General features: G+C 43.8%; 3 long non-coding RNA genes across 3 annotated transcripts; 2 read left to right on the top strand and 1 right to left on the bottom strand.

Moving 5' to 3' along the window:
* The first annotated feature begins 1,616 nt into the window (after nucleotides 1-1,616).
* On the top strand, nucleotides 1,617-8,105 carry LOC118983539 (uncharacterized). The gene is made up of 4 exons (XR_005065740.1): nucleotides 1,617-1,760; nucleotides 3,792-3,857; nucleotides 5,583-5,657; nucleotides 8,092-8,105. It is a non-coding gene; the product is annotated as an uncharacterized LOC118983539 (long non-coding RNA).
* Nucleotides 8,106-12,584: 4,479 nt separating this feature from the next.
* On the top strand, nucleotides 12,585-15,881 carry LOC118983538 (uncharacterized). Its single transcript, XR_005065739.1, has 3 exons — nucleotides 12,585-12,657; nucleotides 13,367-13,446; nucleotides 15,671-15,881. It is a non-coding gene; the product is annotated as an uncharacterized LOC118983538 (long non-coding RNA).
* Nucleotides 12,601-19,305, bottom strand: LOC118983537 (uncharacterized). The gene is made up of 3 exons (XR_005065738.1): nucleotides 19,152-19,305; nucleotides 18,134-18,233; nucleotides 12,601-12,663 (listed from the first exon to the last, which is right to left on the bottom strand). It is a non-coding gene; the product is annotated as an uncharacterized LOC118983537 (long non-coding RNA).
* Nucleotides 19,306-20,130: the final 825 nt, after the last annotated feature.

Here is a 20,130-nt window from a genome sequence, read left to right on the forward strand (position 1 = left end):
CCCAGCCCCTTCCACACGAGTCCTGGGGGCAAGACAGTACCTGCTTCTAGGCCACTTTTGGAGAACAGAAGAGGCACTTCTTCCTAGGCACGTGTTTTTCTGTTATATGTGGTCTGTGGCTCCCGTGGGCCTGGGCAATGCACGGGGGTGCGGAGGGAGGGGCGATCAGGGAGCTGTGTGTACAACCACCATGCAAACTCAAACATTTCTAATTAGAGCATAAAACATTTCTAATTAGAGCATTTTGGGATTTTTCCATCAAAAACACTTCTGATTTATTTCTCATCAACATAGATACCTAAATGATTAACCTTCACACAGGATGCTATCATGACATCTTTTATTATTTGCTTTTCATGACCACTTAGACATCCCACTTTGCTGTTAGTCAGTGTCTGACCTGCCTGTGTTCAGACGTGTCACACGCATGTGCAATTTGGGTGATACAGTGTGGCTTTGGTGGTATTTTCTTAAAACAGAATAACAGGCTACAGATTGCTGTGAAAATTATTATATTCTTACTTAACAATATACTATGGGTTTTGTGCAGAATCAGAGCATGTAGATTTAAATCTCTTAATTCTTAAATAATGCTAACTTTTAATCACTTAGGATTATTATAACAAATTTTAAAATGCAAAAAATACCAATTACACCCAAACTTGAACTACTTGGAAAACCCGTCAGTAGTCTCTCTTTGCAGATATGCAAATGGGGACATTGAAACTGGAGCCACTTGTTAAAGAATGAGATGTCAAGGGGAAAAACAGCTCCAGTGGTTGAAACAAAGGGCTCGGTCTTCCTTGCTTGATGCGCATCAGGGAGAACCTGCAAAGCAGGCGCTTCCCCAGCTCAGAGCAGGGCTAGAGGTCTACAGGGCAAGGGCGGCTATGACCCGGCCCGCATGGCATCTTTTGTTTTTTGTCTTTTTTCCACTCTCCCAACTGCCGCAAAATTGGTGGCTGCAAGAAGTAGAGAATGTTCTGGATTCTCAGGCTTCTTAGGATTATTCTTTAAGATATTTATTTATTTATTTTTAAAGAGGGGAAAGGAGGGAGGGAGAGAGAGAGAGAAACATCAGTGTGTGGTAGCCTCTCATGTGGCCCCCACTGAGCTACGCCAGCCAGGGCTCTCAGGATTATTGATACATTCACATATGAGCAACTGTCAGAACAATTCTGCCAGGAGCTGTTTATGTGAGCTTTTTGGTTTGTCAAGGTTCAGGGGAGGGCGAGGAAGGGAAACAGCAGGAACAGCGGGCGGAAAAGGAGACCACAGTCAAAGCTGGGAAAACCAGGTCCATTGTCATTTATTTACAGAGGTCATCCTGAATTACTTGGCTATTAAATTTAATTTTACCTGAATTTGAAAGAAGAAAAGGAAGTGAACCAAATGGAAACAATAAATAAACATTTCTGTCCATGTTTCTTTACAACAGAACTATTTCCCAAATGATTCCTCCTACGGCTCAGGGAATCCATAATTTTAGAAGGTGCCAAGAAGTCATAAAACCAAATTTTTGACTTGTATTCATTTAAAAAAATTGATTGCATTCCTGCTAAAGATGAGAAAATTAACATTTTTTTACATTTCCTCCCACAGCCTCGCTGCTCACATTCTGATTGCTGTTACTTGTGTCCGGAAGTCTCACGGTCGCTCATCTCCGGTCCACGTGCAGATGGGTTTAAGTCTCAGTGTCATGGTTTCTTTCATGAGTGCTCTGTGTTACAGCTTTTAACTTTAATTCATCTAATAATGAGGTAAAGTTGAGATTTTTAAAGTAGAGATTCTTCAATTTATTATTGTTATTTTTTGCCTTTGTCTAAAATGTTATACTTAATTATCATCTCATCTTAATAATATTATTCTAGTACCACACACATCAAAAAATAATAAAACAAAACAAAACAAAACAAAGCAACACTATTCTAGAGCCACAGAAAGCAGAACAAAATGACCTTTTAGAATATATTTGACCAATAGAACTTTCTGCCGTAATGCAAATGTTCTCTGTCTGTGGCCATCAAGCCCTTTAAAACATGGCTCATGTGAACAAGGAACTAAACTCTTCGTGTTAATTTTAGTTAATTTAACTTCAAATGACCATGTGTGGTAAATTGTCACTGGGAGGTCAGCTCAATCGTAAAAGGTAGTAGAGAAGACTACCTTTATCACCTTGGGCAAGAAAAGAGTTCTTAAATAGGACATCAAAAGTATGGGGCATAAAAAATGGATAATTTGTATTATATTAAAATTAAAGACATTTTTTATGAGACAAAAAGAATAGAAAAGAAACCACTGAATGGAAGAAGATATTTGTAACACCTTTAAGACAATGGACAAAAAATTCCTGTAACTCAGTAAGAAAAACACAGACAAAGGTACTAGAACTATTGGTGCTTGCCTATATGTGAATTAAAGTTATTCAAATGGTTAATAAACATATGAAAAGAGGACATACTTTAATAGTCATCAGGAAAATAAAAATTAAAGCTACACACACAGTAGAATGGCTAAAGTTAGACTGACATTATCAAGTGTGGACAAGGACTTGGAGCAACTTAAACCCATTATACATTGCTGGTACAAAGGTAAATTGGCAAACTTTGAAAAATATTACAGCATTATCTATTAAAGTTGAATATGTACGTCCCTGGTGAGTAAGCATCTCCAATATTAGGTATAAACTGGACAGAAATGTTTGAACATACATGCAAAAGGATACATACGAGAATGTCCACAGAATCATCATTCACAATGGCCCCAAACTAGAAACACTCTGAATGTCAAGAGTAGATTGGTAAATTGTGTCTATTCATACCATGACATTTTATTCAACATGTAACATATTCAAATTGTAACTACATATAATACCAAGAATAAATTTGACAAATATTGAGCAAACAAGGCAGACATGGACAATGGTTCTACTTATATAAAGTTCACAGATGGGTAAATCTGACCTAGAGTATTAGACATCAGAATAGGAGTTACCTGGGCATATGAGGGAAAGTGTGGTCATTTGGGGGCCTGTGAAGTGGGCTTTTGAGATGCGGGAATGGTTTTAGTTCTTGACCCGATGCCAATTATACAGATGTTATTTCATGATACTTTACCAAAAGTTACATTTAGGTTGAATACTTTTCACTGTTATTTTTCAATAAAAAATATTTTTAAGAAAGAGATCTTGAATTTGAGAAACAATGAAAAAGTGACCATCTCCTAAGCAAATGCTCTCATTCTTTAAGTTGTCAGCTAACATTGGCACAAATAAGTAAAATCTTATTATTTATGTTTTTAGTTAGTAATGATCTTACTAAGTATTTTTCTTCTCCTGTGAAATACTTATTGAAAACCTTTTTTTATTTTTATGGGGTACAATTCATTTTTGTAATGACTTATGAGAATGATATACAGTCAAAGTATTATCCACCTATATTTATAGTAAAGATATTTTTCATCTATTTGTCGATTGGGTCACAAATATTTTCCTCACTTTGTCATTTAATTTTGTTTATAGTATAATTTTACCATTCCAGAGTTTTCATTTTTATTTTTATTTAGCCAATTGTATATTTCATTATATCATTTCATACGGGTTCCTGAGCTTTATTACTTGCTCATGATAGCTATACCATTCCAGAGTATAAAAAATTTGGCTATGTTTTTCTCAAGTATTTTGAGTTTTATTTTTTAACATTTAAATATTTTATCTGTCTGAAAGTCATTTTTATGTATGATGGACAAAATCAACTATATTTTCTTTTCCATTTTGTCCTTCTGAATGCCAGTTGTCCAAGTAATGAGCTGTATTGCAGACATGAGTTTTCTGCACCCACTGACTGCTATTTGCAGAGGTATGCATACATTTACATATCTATGCATGTAAATGTTTAGATTCTCTGAGATACCTGTGTGTGTGTGTGTGTGTGTGTGTGTGTGTCTGGGTTCCTTGTTACATTTCACTTATTTATATATCCAGTCTTGCACCTACGTCGTGAAGATTTAATCACTGTGGCTGATTAGCCCCCAGTGCAGAAACAGGAAGGTAAATCCCACAATGGTGGTTTTTCCTGGTATTTTAGCTTCTTTGCTCACAGCCTGGTGCTGTTCCACGTTTGTCTCTCCATGTGGCATCTCACCTCCAGGTCCTCTCCTGGGGGCATGAAGGGTGGTCTCCGGAAGGGTAGTTGGATGTCTGTCCTGGTGGTGGCATCCAAGCACACAAAAGTGTGTGCTGTTAGGTCTTTTAGCTCTCTTACCAGCCCCACATCACTTCTGCTGTGTGCTATTTGTCAAGCAAGTCACAGGCTGGTCAGACTCAGTGTGGGAGTGATGGCACAAGAGTGAGAATACCGGGAGATGTGGCCAGTGGGCGGCACCTTTGCAGATTCGCTACCTACCTCATTGGATACCCTTGTCTCGGTCCTGTCTGTAATAGGGATGCCTCAGGTCCTTCATTGGTGTTTGTGTTGGTTGCTAGCTTTTATCCAGGTAAGGGGAACTAGACTATTTTTTTTGTTTGTGTTGTTTATCAGAATGGGTGTTGAATAGTGTCAAATATAATTTGAAATTTATAAAGATGATCCTGGGGTTTTCTCTTTGTAATTATATATGGAATGAATGATATTAACAGAATTTCTACCCTTCAACCTTTCTCCCATGTTTTTTTTTTTTTAAGATTTTATTTATTTATTTTTAAAGAGAAGGAAAAGGAAGGAAAGAGGGAAACATAAATGTGTGGTTGCTTCTTGTGCGCCCTCTACTGGGGACCTGGCCTGCAACCCAGGCATGTGCCCTGATTGGAAATCAAACCAGCAACCCTTTGGTTCTCAGGCTGACATGATTCAGTCCACTGAGCCACCCCAGCCAGGGCTTTTCTTCCGTTTTTATAGACCCCCTGTGTTAGTCTGTTGAGGTTGCCATAACAAAATACCAGAGACTGGGTAGCTTATAAACAACAGAAATTTATTTCTCACTCTTCTGGAGACTGGGAAGTTCAAGATCCAGGTTCTGGCAGATTAGGTGTCTAGCGGGGGCCTCATTTCCGGTTCATAGATGGCGCCTCCTCCCTGTGCCCTTGTGTGATGGAAGAAGCTATGTTGGTCTGTGGAGTCTCTTTTGAGGACACTAAGCCCAGATATGAGAGCTCCCCGCTTATGACCAAAGCACTTCCCAGAGGCTCCACCTCCCTAAACTATCATTTTGGGGGGTGAAGACTTCAACACGTGAATAAGGGGGAACACAAACATTCAGACCCTAGCACCCTCCATGGCCCGGTTGCATTATCTTCAATACGCTGCAAGGCTCCATTTGGGAGTGTGTCACTGAAGATTTTCACATTCATTGTTATACATGAGACTGACATACAATTTTCAAAGTTTTATGGTATATTTTATAACTCCTTTTATTTTGCCAAAGGAAAAGAAAAGAATATGAGGTCAGAGAGGGAAGATGTTTGTCTCAAATTAGTGAAAGAACTTGTATCAGAAATAATGCTTCTGACTCCAAATCCAAGTCTTTCCTACTAGGTGGTATTGCCAGGTGCTCAGGGTTGATTTGTTTGTTTGTCTTGGTATTAGGAAAATTCCAGAATCTTTTAGAAGTGCAGCACTTGAGAAGAGTGTCCAGTGGAGTCCGGCTGACATTTGTCAACGGTGAGTTTTTTGCATAGTGTTTCCACAGAACTCATCTTCTGTCAGATCACGTCAGCCTCTGCGTATAAACATGTCAACCTTCTTCCACAGTAGCTCGGATAGGAGCTTTCACAGCTCCTTCATCCTGGATGTTAACTTCCAAGGATTCCCAGGACACTGAACACCCTTTGGGCATCATCCAGTTAAACTAGGGAGTACCTATTGGTCTCACGGAGTTTTTTGGGGGTGCTCTCTGCCACCACGTGGCATACGTCATGCTCTTTTTTCCATTGCTCCACATCCACGTCAGATGTGCCCAAGATCACTTACGCCTCACAGGAATGCCTTTGTCTATACTGCGGCTGCTATTTCTAGAATCACTGCCGAGCGGCCAGGTCGAAGTTCCAAAGCCATTCTGTTGTTGTAGCAGTGTTGCTTGGGCCCATATGTTACACACTTGTTGAAATTGTTATCCTGTCTACCATCCACACTCAAGGAAAGGCTCCAGGCTGCCTGGGCCATCCTTCCTAGGTGACACTCACCATCACCCAGTTTGCCTAGAGTCCTCATGCAAGCCAATGACTTGCATCCCACAGGTTCATCAGGTCCTTTGAACCTGAACTTTGGTTCCGAGTGGGTTCTCTACTATGTATAGTAGAGGATGTTCTCTACTATGTTACTTTTGTGTATATTTTCTTATGAGCTTTAGGAGCAAGAAAAGAAAGAAATATGGGGAACTAAATTTATGGGGAACTAAATTTACGTAAACCTAACACTGAGAATAAAATGAGGAGCCGGTCTTCCAATGCTTGTAAGAATGCCTCCGTATGTAAAGTAGAGTAATCCAGTGATTTTGCTCAATAGATAAAATTACACAGTCTGGAAGGCTCAGACTAAACCCCATGCTATTAAAGAGACAGATATTTTGAAATCATTTAGGAGATTATCAGAGTACATGCATTTAACTTAGTCTTGCGTGAAGAAACAAAACACCGGCAATAAGAACAAAACATTTTCAAACAATCTGTAGGATTTAGCTTCCATCCTTTTGTGGAAGATTTTTACCTGAAGACAAAGGCATACTGTAGTGAAACTGATGATTAATTCAGCTAAAAATTTGAAGCAGTTTTTTCTGAAAGTATTTTAAATATCAAAAAACTTCTGACATTTTAGAATATCAAGAGAGAATTGGTTCCTTGAAGAAGATGTTAGAACAATTTGGGAGAGAATTGCTTTCAAAGAAGCTGTAAGAGTAGATTAGCTTCTTAGGTATTTAGAACAATTAGAAAGCAATAATAATTGAAGAAGTGTGGTCCTGACCCTCCCGAAGGTGATAAATCTTTGGTATTGCAAGGATACATTCACTGCCTGTAGACCAAACAACCCAGCAAACATTATATGATAAAGCTAGCTTTTCAGTATATAACTCTATACTTGAGGAGAAGAGACAATTTAGGGAGTAATTTTAGAACAATTCGATAACAATTTGGAAAAAAGAAAACATTCACACCTTTACAAGACCAAAATAAACCCTGTGGTTTGGTTGAAGCTGTTCTATCCACTGAGCTGGGTGGGCATGGGGTAGCTGGGAGGGGGGCCCTTCTCCCACCCATGTGCAGAGCAAGCTCCCACCCACATCCGCGTTTTCTTGTTTCTCCCTCCCAATTTCCTCTGAAAAACACAGACGTGTCTTGTTCTCTACTCCCACCTCTTTGGGGTGACTCTCTGTGGTAGACACAGTATCGCACTAATGTGGGGTGGGGCAAAGGCAAGCTCTACAGTGGTGAGTATGCAAAACACAGGGTTTGTTTTTGTATTATTTATCAATTACTGTATTATTTTCCATACAAACAATCATAAACCTACTTTCGCCCTGCTCTGCATGATAGTCTGCGCTCCCCTGAACGGAATGTTTGCCCGGTTCTTTCAACTCGTGCAAGCCCAGCACCTAAACCCCTATCGGCCACAGAACAGGCTTTCACCAAGGCTCTGTCTGCTGCAGGGACAGACATCAATATTCAGAATAATATATGCACATTAAAATTCCAAGTATGATGAACAAAATACTAGTGAGGAATAAATTTAAAGAAAAAACAGATTGCAAATGCGTCTGAACAATCAGATTACAGCTATAAAGGAAGAAGGAAGGAGCCTCGATCAGTGTGGCTCAGTGAGCTGGGTATCCCCCGGCAAAGCAAAAGGTCACCCGTTTGCTTCCTGATCAGGGCACGTGCCTGGGTTGTGGGTTCAGTCCTGATTGGGACGCATATGAAACACAACCAATCAATGTTTCTCTCCCTTTCTACCTCCCCCACTTCCCCTCTCTCTAGAAATAAACAAATAAATATAAAAATAAACAAATTTTTAAAAGAAGTCTGGTTTTATAAACTCAAAGATAAAATATGTTTATGTTAGGACAACTAAAATATTTTTCATTGTTTCATTGTTTTTTCAGATACTTTTTCCCCATACAGCGTCCCCGCTGGGCCTAATGTAACTCCCCTGGTTGTCAGAATGAGGCTGTTCCTGTGCTTAGTTTCAGCTGAAGCCCCAATAGAGTAAATACCAGATTGCAGTGACAAAAAGACAAAGCTGTCCATCGCTTTCAGATGCAGAATTTATAGTTAATAGAAATCCCTAAAATTTTAGAAAATGCCACTAGATCAAAGATATATAAAGCAGCAAGAGAAGCTTTGGGGAGGAGTTCAGTGACAAGATTAGTTTTTTGTTTTGTTTTTTTCTGGAGAGATCTGTTCCTTTGCTCTGCTTTCTCACCGCCCTCCTTCAGGGAGCAGGTAGAACGTCAGCCGGCAACAACAGGCCACCTGCCTAGAGGCCGGCAAGAGAGTAACCAACCCTTGGTGTCGAAAGTGGGTGGTCTCTGAGGTATCGGTTTAGAAAAGTATGTCCCGACATTAGGAGGCACAGAAGACTGGTCCCTGGTTTTCAGCTGAGAAAGCAAAGCTAACCTTGGAATGTAGACTGAGCCAGGTCCAGAAATCTTCAGGAAGAGAGAAGGCCTAAATAATTACTTTGCGGAGATTAGTTTGGTCTCCCAGGGTTTGCAGGGACAAGGGATCTATGAGTTTCTTCTCCACAGTGAGAGAGGGAAGGGGGGGACATTTAGCTGGAAAGGGATTGTCTAGGTCCTGTCCAGTATGGTCAGTGGGAGGGTAAGGAGGCTTCAGCAGAGAGAAGCCAGAAGAGACAGGGTTGGGGACATAGTACCAGGTGACTAAGGGCTGAGAAAGGAGTCTCGGTTTCCAGCTCAGATTAAGTATGTTTCTGCTTGAATTAAGGGAACTGCAAGAGAGGGTCCCAACAGAAAACCTCTAAGGGGTCCCCATAAGCACTTTTGGGGGAGAAACAGGAAATAGCGTTCGCCAACTGGACATCACAAAGCACAAAGACACAGAACTGGGAGATAATTGTTCTCTTCTTACCCCCCTAGGTCTGCCTGCCCCTCAAGGCCCACACCTGAGGGTAACAGTGAAAGTGTTAGAAGTCAGTGGGGCCGCGCCTGCTGTTCAGAGAAGCGAGTCCAGGTTGGTAGAGGAAAGGTAGAATTACACAGACTGATTTGGGCATTTTGGTGATTGGAAGGAACTGGACTTCACATGTTCTGATTTGAGAGTGTTTACTACTTAACGTGAATGTTGAACAATTTCCTGAGTGAAAGTAAAATCATGAGTCTGCAAGAAAAAGATTACCACGGGCAAAACCACCATGGATAACGTTTAAAGGATGGTGGAAGATAAAAATCGAATTGCGTTAGACTCTAATCCACACATTGAGCTTGTTCAAGATTTTCAGCTGCAAAAGGAAAATTGGGCATTCTGTCTTAGTGACCCAGGCATAAAAAGAAGTTGTCCAGGTCAGAAAGTTTGCTCATGTTGGATTTTTATTTTAAGTGTTATTGAAACCCTCAGGAACCGCAGAACATCCTGCAACATTTCATGAGCCTTTGGACGAGAAAGCTTGGACCGCCGAACGTAGGGTGTGGAAGGAAACTCACGTGTCTCACCCCCTCACTTTACCCGTAAGGGAACGTGCGTCAGAGGGCATTAAAAAGATCTGCCCCCAGCACCGCCGCTGGTTAACAGCAAAAAGCCTTCTGACGTGCCCCACGTCCTTTCCTGATCCACTTCAAGGTTTCCATGGCTTGCTACAGCCACACCCCCAGGCTGAAAAGGGTCTGGAATTAGAAACGATGTGGGCAGTTTTTCTAACCATGTACTCAGAATTTACAGTCTGCTCCACGTGAGTGTCAGCGAGGTTAACACCAAGCAAGCAAGCTCTTAGGGAGCGTGGGAAGCTAATTACCTTCCTCTGTAACTCATTAGTCACCATCCTTGTAACCTGAGGCTGCGAGAAGTACGACTGGGATCGAGTAGCACAGATTCAGAAGGCTTTAGAAATTAATATGTCCAAGAGATCCTCTTTCATCTAGTTTAGTACATTCTCCTTTGACAGGCTTAAATGACTTCTAGAAGCTATCTGAGTGTTTAGCTGAAAACAACAGAACAGCTAGGATTACTGAGAAGGAATGTTTTGATTGGAATTGATGATTGCCTAATATGTCTCCTTCAGATGAACATGAACATGGAGCTTATATATTTAAGTGGCTTCCTGGGATGAAATTGAGGAGGCTTACAAAACAGGGAGAAAGGACTGTGTGTCTCAAAATAACCCTTAGCTACCTGTCACAGCACCTTTAGAGGCACTCATTCTGTCAGGAAAATGGGAACATCACCCAGAGATGAGCCATCAACATTCCCCAGTGTCCCTTAAGGAGACGGCATAGCGGAGAGAAATGGCAACCAGGGCAGGAGACCTCTAGCTAGGGCGGGTTGGGGTGGGGCCCCGAGAAATAGTTTAGGTAGAGCAGCAGATGGTCTTGGGACAGCCTGATACAGTGCCCAGAGAAGCAACCAGGGGCAAGGAGAGCAGATAGGAGGCAGGAAGATGGGGGAAGTAGAGGGTACCAACCAGCTGACATTGCCACAAGCCTATAGAGGCAAAATACATTTGTCTTTGGTGTCTTTCCTTCTCTGAGCTCCTAATTTTTCACTGAGTTCTAAGGAAAAATTTTAATATAATGTCTTATAATTATTTTTTTAATTCTTAGCTGAGGATATGTTTATTGATTTTAGAGAAAGGAGAGAGCGAGAGCAAGAAACAGAAACATTGGTTATTTGTTCCTGTATTGTGCCTTTAGCGCGGGACTGAACCTGCACCCTAGGTGTGCGCCCTGACTAGGGATCAAATCCTTGACTTTTTTGGTGCATGGAACGATGCTCCAACCATCTGAGCCACACTGGCCAAGAGGGTCTTACATTTAATTTTTAATAAACCAGTCATTTGGATAACAAATATTTCCTGCATATTTATACCAGGAGCCGTGCTAAATGCTAGGAATATAATAGTGAAAAAACAAAACTTTTATTTTTAAGAAACTTAGAGCATAAGGAGGAATACAGACAACTAAGCAGGGATTGTAATTACATAAGACTATACTCCTCCACCGTTTCATATTTTACATTTGTCTGTCTGCCCATCTGCCTCACAGTGTAACAAAAGGCAATGAACTTCTAGCTGTAAAAAATGGGCCATTTTTTTTTCAAAACTCCAAATGGTACAAAATTGGTTTTCTCCATACTAATCTGCCACAGTGGTTTGGTCTGCCATTTTGAAACAACTATAACCCAAATATTTCATAAAACTTTGCATTACAAATTACAGGAATTGGACAACTATAGGAGGCGACAGGCAAGGCTCAGAGGCAAAGCTGGGGTGCATCTCAGCAGGCTTCTTTTGTTCAGAGATTTGGGGTAAGCATTGTTAAGGGTGTGGTGGGCTCAGGCAGCGTGGAGGCGGGAAATAAAACTAGATATTTTCTCAAGGTTTCTTGTTTCGATCTTTGAATAATGAGCAAGAACTTTCATTATCATACAGTGATTCTGGAAGAAGCATTTGCTGCCAGTGCCTGGCATCTCCTGAGAACCTTTATGTTGATGTATTGCACACATCCGCTAGTGACACTCAATTTGTCACTGCTCTGAACTCACAAGGCAGGTGTTTTAAATGAAGTCCTCATTGTTGCTGTTTGGGACATGGGAATGTGGGTGGTAGGAAAACGGTCTGCTCAGCCATTCGGAGCCCTGTCTAGTCAAGGAGGACCGACTCCAGCTATTAGTCTGACAGATGCTCATTTCCTCGGTCAGCTGAACATGACAACCTGGCCCTCAACGGAAACTGGCTTCACTGCTCCCCAGCCATTCTTGGGAGAAGTTGGCTTGTAAGTAGCCATTTCTGTGTTCAGTTACAATGTATTGATCCCCAGCTTGGTGCCCACCCCCTTGGCATTTTTCCAATGGAGAGCAGGCAGTGTCTGCCTCAGCAAATGGGCCAATATGGGCTCTCAGTGCTCGGGGTTTACACAGCTCCTTCCTTTAAAGAATTGAAATGCTCACATATACCAGTCCCTTTACGAAGCACTCGATCCATGACCACCGAATGATCCATGAAAAGAGTAACCACCAGAGAAAATAATTTCTCAGTAGCTTTAGTGTCCTGTCTCCCACTTCCCTCCTCCTCACAGAGGTGTCCAGGTCCTTTGGGGCTTCCTTATCTTAGGAACTGGGGAGAGCTCAACACAAAGACTCTCAAGGAGCAATTTTTCCTGAGCTTACAAACGCCCAAGTCCTTGAAGAAGGTAACTCGAAGTGTTTCAGAAGGATCGCATGGTGACTGACAGCTTTTGAGGACAAGGAAAAAGAAGGAGTGCCCTGTGCTGAGGAGGAAAGGGGGTCCTCCAGTCCCTCAAGTAGGCCCTGGCTTTGTCCCTCGTAGGAGGCGCTCTGCAGGGGTGACGGCGCAGTTCCTCTGGGGAGGGGGCACCTCCCCAGGTGCGCCCCCGAAGATGCTGGGCCTGGAGGGATTGTATGGTGTCTCCATAGTAACTAGCAGGGTCTGTGGCTCCCAAAGCCAACCTGCGGCGTCACGGAAAATCCCAAGTGCAGTAAGTCTGACAGAGAAAGACAAATATCATATGATTTCACTGATATGTGGAATCTAAAGAAAAAAATAAGCAAACAAAACAGAAAGAGACTGATGGACACAGAGAACAAACAGACTGGCGGTTGCCAGAGGGAGGGGGATTGGTGGGCTGGGTGAAAACAGGGACGGGATTAAGAAGTACACATTGGTGGTTACGGAACAGTCCCGGGGATGCAAAGTACAGCGTAGGGAACGGTCATAATGTTGTGATGACTGTGTGTGGTGCCGGGTGGGGACTAGAATTATCAGGGGGATACTTAGCAGCTTACATAACTGTCTACTCTGCTGTACACCTGAAACTAATATAATATTGAATGTTGACTCTAATTGAAAAATTAAAAAATAAAGAAAAAATAAAAGGAAACCAAAGAGAATGCCAGGCCTGTTTACCAACGGTTGGAGTTGGGGCAGAGGGCAGCCAAACTGCATCTGAAGCTGAATCGTCAGCCCTTTTGGAGGTGGGTGGGACTCAGATCCGGAGTTAAAATAATCTGAAGGAAAGTCATGAAACACAGTTTTTCTTACACACCTGTGTTTGTGGACCAGGATTCACTCCTACTACACTGACGTTGAAAATAGCAGTTTTCAAATTGAATTATTTCCTTACCTCAATTAATTTAGGCCTTAAAACAACTATATGGATAAACATAATTCTTGCCCTTGCTTTACAGATGACAGAATTGGGATTCAGAGAATTCGAACAATTTGCCTAAGAACATACAGCCGACTAGTGGCAGCGTCAGGAATCAAGGTCAGATGCACCTGCCCCTCAATTTCATACTGTTTTCCGTATGTCGTGCTGGGTTTCTAGTAAGAAAGTGAATACCATTCATTAGCTACTATGGAGGAGGTGACTGGAGTTTTTAAAGTGTAACTAGATTGCTCGTTTAGGCCATATGTAAGACTAAAAAAATCAAACCTTGGATCACAGAGTCTCAAGGTCCTCACTCGGAATTTTCCACCCAACTTCTTCTCAGGCCCTGGCATTCTTCCCTTCTCTGGAGAAGCTGCCCCCGCCCTCTGCTCCATCCTTTCGGGTCCCACCACGGCTCTGCAGTGGGGTGTTCTCCCCAGGCCTCCCCTTCCTTGCTGCCCCAGGTGCAAACACAGGGCCCTGTTTTCCAGGGGTTTGACTCACCTATCGGGAAAGAGGCAGCTCACCTGAGCTTGTGATAGGAAGTGGTCCCACTCTCCTAGAATGGCCACGGAACCTCTTAACCCCAAACCTTCAGCTTTAATTTCACTCCCAGGGTGAAGATATCATCCAGGTAGAATGTTGAATGCCATCAGTTTCTCACTATCTATCAACCGCCCCTTGGCTTTATTTCCTACATTTCCAACCTAGAATCCGTGGCACACCATTTTAACTTTAACCCCCTCCTTCATCCCCCTTTCTTCTTGCTTATCCTCCGCAGCACCAACCCTGAGTGAGCTCCACCTCCTCCTTTTCCAGGCCTGCACCAGAACAGCTGAGCAGAATTAGACACAGCTACGTGCAATCTCCCCGCCCAGCTGACTGGTTTCACTGCGGATCCCTGACCCTTAACCTCACGTGAGCCCTCAGACATGCTGATTAAACACTGTACTTCTCCAGTCTTTCGATTCCCTAAAACAATGATTTCTTAACTCTCCTCGAGCCTGAGGTGTTCCAGGTCCCCTGGGGCCCTTTCTCAGAGAAGGGCCTCTTAGCTCGTCTTACCAGGTCCGCACCAAATGCACCTGCCTCTATTTTCTCCGTCCTTCCTCCCGTCCCAGTGGACAGAAGGTCCACGTTCCAGGTCCCCTCTGTCTCCTCCTGCACCATCATTTCTGTCTGCACGGAATCATTCTTTTCACATGTAATTATCCTTAGGTATCTGCCATCTCGACAAACCCTGTCTTCTTCCTCCCAGCTCCTTCCACCCTCAGAGAACATCCGTGGCTCCTGTCAAGCTGCCTGCAGACACAACATCCCCACTTTCCTACCTGTCATTCTCTCTGAAATGCCACCCACTGCCCTTCCATCAAAGCTTGTCAAGGCCAGCAACTCCTTGCATGTTGCCAAAGCTGGTGCCCAGTTACTTTTCCCAATTTTCTTCGCTCCTTCTGCAGAATTCAACCCAACAACGCCACCCTCGTTCCTGCGCAGGGCTCCCTGGCTCCTGCCCCCGCCTCCTCCTTGCTCCTCTCTGGCCTTGGGCTGCTTGGGATCCTGCTGCTTTTTTCCCCTGAAGAAAGTGCTGCTTTTCCTCCACATTCTTCAGAGTCAATCTTATCAATCCCCATAACTTTAAATTTTAGTGGTTACTGAGTACATTTGAATCCTGAAATAGGGGCTCAGCTTTGTCGGGCTCCAGGGACTGCTGTGGAACCGACCTTTCCCATTTAATTAAATGTCACTGCCTTTTACCACATGGTTCAAGCCAGACATCTGCAAATCAGCCCACTCCGCCCCTCCAATCAATCCATTAATGGGGCCCGTCTGTGCCTCTAACATCGCAGCTCTGTCTTCTTATCTCCATTACCACTGTTGTCTCTCATCTGGACTCTCACAACCGCAAACACTATCCCAAAGCAGCAAAACTGATCCTTTTAAAACACACATCAGATCATGTGACCCCTGGGTTCTGAACCCTTCCTTGCACGGCTTCCTCCTTCACTGAAGGACACCCAAACTCCTTATCACGGCCCGCGAACTGCTAGAGAACCTTCACAACCTCCGACCTGTGCCGGTCCCTCTCTCCCCTGCGTCCCTGTAACGCCCATCACTCTGCATCCCACTGGGGCCTCTACACGGGTTGTTCTTTCCATGGGTGACTTCTCCAAACCCATCCTCTGGGTGTCTCATTTCAAAAGTCCCAGAGAGGACTTCCTTGCCACCTATCTAGAATATTCTGAACCTCTACTCCTTATTTGTTTTCTTCTTTGGGCATGTCACAGTTTATGATTTTTCAGTTCTTTGCTCTGTTACTTGACTGAACCCATTTTCCCAGCAGAACACCTGCTCTGTGACAACAAGGGTCAGGCCAGCCTTGCTGGTTCCTGTATCCCTGGTGCTGAGCATTGACGGAGACGCCTGGAAACTGCGGGATGGATCTGTGTTGACTGAGAGAGGAGGACTCAGGAGACCAGCAGTGGGTCCATGTCCATGCTGTGCTGACAGGACACTCAGATCCGGCTCCGGATTCCGTCCCCGCCCTAAAGAAGAGTGCCCTAAAACGGAGTAAAGATAGCCTCTTCAACAAATGGTGTTGGGAGAACCGGACAGCTACGTGCAAAAAAATGAAACTCGAGCACCAACTTACACCATACACCAAAATAAATTCAAGGTGGATAAAAGACTTAAACATAAGCCGGGAAACCATTAAAGCCCTAGAGGACAGCATTGGCAAGAAAATCTCAGATATTCCACACAGCAGTATTTTTACTGATATATCCCCTAGAACAAGAGACATAAAGGAAAGAATAAACAAATGGGATCTCATCAAAATTAAAAGCTTCTGCATGGCCAAGGAAAACAGTATCAAGATAAAAAGAGAAGCAACTGTTTGGGAAAACATATTTGCCAATGATACCTCAGACAAAGGTTTAATCTCCAAAATATACAAAGAACTCACACAACTCCACTCAAAGAAGACGAGCAACCCAATTAAAAAATGGGCAAAGGACTTGAACAGACACTTCGCCAAGGAGGACATACAGAGGATCCAGAGACACATGAAAAGATGCTCAGTATCACTAGCTATCAGAGAGATGCAAATTAAAACCACAATGAGATACCACTTAACACCAGTCAGAATGGCTATCATAAACAAAGCAACAAACAACAAGTGTGGGAGAGGTTGTGGGGAAAAGGGGACTCTAGTTCACTGTTGGTGGGATTGCAGACTGGTACAACCACTATGGAAAACACTATGGAATTTTCTAAGAAAACTAAAAATGAACGTGCCTTTTGACCCAGCAATTCCACTGTTAGGAGTATATCCTAAGAACCCTGAAGCACCAATCCAAAAGAAGCTATGCACCTGATGTTCATAGCAGCACAATTTACGATAGCCAAGAGTTGGAAGCAACCTAGATGCCCATCGGTAAATGACTGGATCAAAAAGCTATGGTACATTTACACAATGGAATTCTATGCTGCAGAAAGGAAGAAGAAGCTCCTACCCTTTGCAACATCATGGATGGAACTAGAAAGCTTTATGCTGAGCAAAATAAGCCAGGCGGTGAAAGACAAATACCATATGATATCACCGTTAACAGGAATCTAAACAACAAAACAAGCAAGCAAAATGTGACCAGAGACACTGAAATACAGAACATGCTGACAGAGTCCAGAGGGGAGAGGGGAGAGAATCACAGGGAAAAAGGGGAAGGACTCACATGAACAAGTATAAAGGACACATGGACAATAACTAAGGTGGGGGGCGGAAATGGGAGGGAGGTGGGGAGCACGGCGGGGCAGGGCTGGGAATATAAGACAGAAAACTGTACTTGAACAAGAATTAAATAAATAAAAAAGAAAAGAAGAGTGCCGTAGGCAGGGAGGGGGGTTAGTCATAGCAGACTGAGGGTCCGTCAGGTACAGAGGGGCTGGCCTGACTGCACCGCACCAGACTAGCACAGGCGCACTTCCATTTTCTGTAGAGCGCTTGACACCAATGCCAAAACATGAAGGTCTGCCATTTCTGCCCATCTGCTCATGTCTGATCAAGAGTGTTATGCTTTTCAGCATCTTCACGACTAGTTCAGGAATCCAACCCTTCCCTGATCTGTGTGTATGTGGTTTAGCCTTTGACCATCATGACAAGCAGGGGCAGCTGAGTCTGTCCTGAAATGCTTTGCTGTGCCATATGGCCAAAGGAAGATTGTGATGACTGATGCCTTTAAAACCCCCACCTGGGCTTTGACTCTATGTGGCCCATGAAATCATGCATGTTTTCCAAGGCCAAGTATCTGTGTGGGGAAGAGGGGCTGTGCTTCATACGTAATTTCTCATTGGGTTATGTCTAGGAGAGTTTTCTCGATTTTTTTAATTCAATGTACATGCCTATAAATTTTCAAACTTAATGTAATGTGCCGGAGCTAGAGAACCATAGGAGATCATACCTCTTCCCTGAATGAACTGATAAAGAAAGGGATATTCTCAACCATAAAAAGAAACAACTTAGGTGAATCTTATAAGCTTCATATGCACAAGCAAATGAAGCCAGATTTAAAGGTCACACGTTGTATGATTGCATTTGAATGATATCCTGGAACAGCCGCACCTGTAGGGACAGAAAACAGATCAGGAGTTGACAGTGTTGGGAGGGTGGGTGGTGGCAGGGAAGACTGACCACAAGAAGGGGCAGGAGAGAATTCTCTGGAATGATGGGACTGTTGTGTGTCTTCATTGTGGTAGTAGCTACACAGCTAGGAGGCCTGCTGTGGTTAAGTTTCATGTCGACTTGGCTTACCTGTATTGCCCAGGTATTCAATTAAACACCAATCTAGGGGCGTCATTAAGTTATTTTGTAGGTGTGTCGAGTTCTTCCTTTGGGTCAACTTGACCAGAACCTAAGGTTTATGTGAGAGAGGAAAAGACACAACTGAAAAAGGAAAGGCAAAGATGAAAACGCCAGGAAGACAAAGTTGTAATTAGAAACAGCTTTAAAATGTTCCCTTTGAGAAATGAATGGACGCACATGTGAAACGTCACCCTGCCCTGTAAGAGCTCCTGAATATTTACAGGAGCGATCACTGCACACCCTGTTAGATGACTAACGTCCTCCTCTGGGGGCTTCGGCCTCCTCCCTCTGCCTCCCACTTCCCTGCCCTCGAGTCCTCCTTCCCACAGCGGCCCTTGCTGCTGGTGCACTCCTCTGGCCAGCCCTCCCCCTCTCCTCCAGAACTGGGCCCAGGCTGCTTTCCACTCAGTCCCGGTCCCCTTTACAAACAAAAGTCCTTCCCTCTCCCACAGGGTGGGTGTGTTCGGGACGCTGGAATTGTCGTCTGGCTGTTGGAAAGAACATGCAGCCTGAGAAGAAGTCTTAAAGGAATATTTGAGCCAAACAATGACAATTGCCAGGAGGAAAAATCACAGCAGATTCAGAAAATGCCCCAGAGAGTGGTGACTCTGCAGCTTATTCTATACATTAGGATCAAAGGAAGAATGTAGGGGGGTGGGAGGGTATTACGTGAAATCCATTAGTGGTAGATAAGGGGGCAGGAGAAAGCCAAGTGGGGAAATCACCAGGGCTGGAGAGAAGGTGAAACGAGAGAGGCACTTTCACGGGGGCGGATACCCGATAGTTAGCCTTTACAGCACGGATACCCTGTCTGTGGTTTCAGGGGAGACAAGATAACAATGAGAAGTCTGGTGTCTGGTGGGAGATTATGCCCTGAGGGGTCTGGAAAAGAATATCACTGCTCTTTCAAAGGCATGTTATCTCGGATGCAAAAAACCCGACAGGCTCACTCACAGTAAAGACTTACCTTTGTCAGGGACGCTGCGGGGCCCAGGACGTGATGGCCGCCGTGACTGCTGTCAGTCAGGAGCCTTTACGTTCAGACCATCCTCCCTGGTCACTCTGGGCCTGTGAGTCTGGAAGCCCACTGTGCAAGCCTCCCCCAAGCTCATCCAGGTTAGCACCTGACCTTTCTGTCTGTATGGCCCTGTAGAAGAGGGGAAGAGACCTGGGCCCTGAGCTCAACTGCCCTCCGAACTGAATCAAGCAAGGCCCAGGGCTCTGGGTGGAGGTATGCAGATCGCAAACACGAGCTGCTGTTCCCAGCCATCGGACTGGAGAAGCAAAGCTACTAGGCCTCTGCTGCTGCCCTTTGGAACTTCGAAACCGGAGCCAGAGCCAGGACTGCCGTCTTTGGAGCTGTTGGCTGCCTGGTCTCCACCACTTACAGCAGAAGACATGCCTTCGCTCTTCGCCCAACCTTCCTACCTCCTGCTTGCCTCCCAGGATCAGAACCTTCCCTTTATTCCTTCAGCCTGTCCCCTACGCAGGTTCCTTTGTTTGAATGTCCTGCAGGAGTTTCTGTTTTCCTGACTGGATATTGACACACTCCTCCCCCGCTCCAGTGACTTCACTGTGTTAGCCCCAGATAACGCCGTGTTTACTGTTGCTCCTTGTCTACAGTCTCTCTTCCCCATCCAAAGGCAAGGGGATGTGGAGCACAGCGTGGGACATCTGCCCAATGGCACTGTAGAAACTACAGTGGGTACTGGAAATACCGGGGGGAGCACTGTGTCTAGTATACGATTGGCCACTACGCTGTATGTCTGAAACTAACACAAAATGGTGTTGAATGTCAACTGTGGTTGAAAAATAAAACATAAAAAAAGATAACATAATGACTGAGTAAAAACCTAAAAATGTAAATTTATTCATATAATCAAGCATTGTTTCTTTGTCATTTTTTAAAATGGTGGTTTAGTCTGCTATCTTAAAATTCTGGTAAG

The sequence above is a fragment of the Sturnira hondurensis genome, unplaced genomic scaffold (genome assembly GCF_014824575.4).
Source record: "Sturnira hondurensis isolate 20B ecotype Veracruz unplaced genomic scaffold, ASM1482457v3 Scaffold0002840, whole genome shotgun sequence".
Taxonomy (NCBI): Eukaryota; Metazoa; Chordata; class Mammalia; order Chiroptera; family Phyllostomidae; genus Sturnira; species Sturnira hondurensis.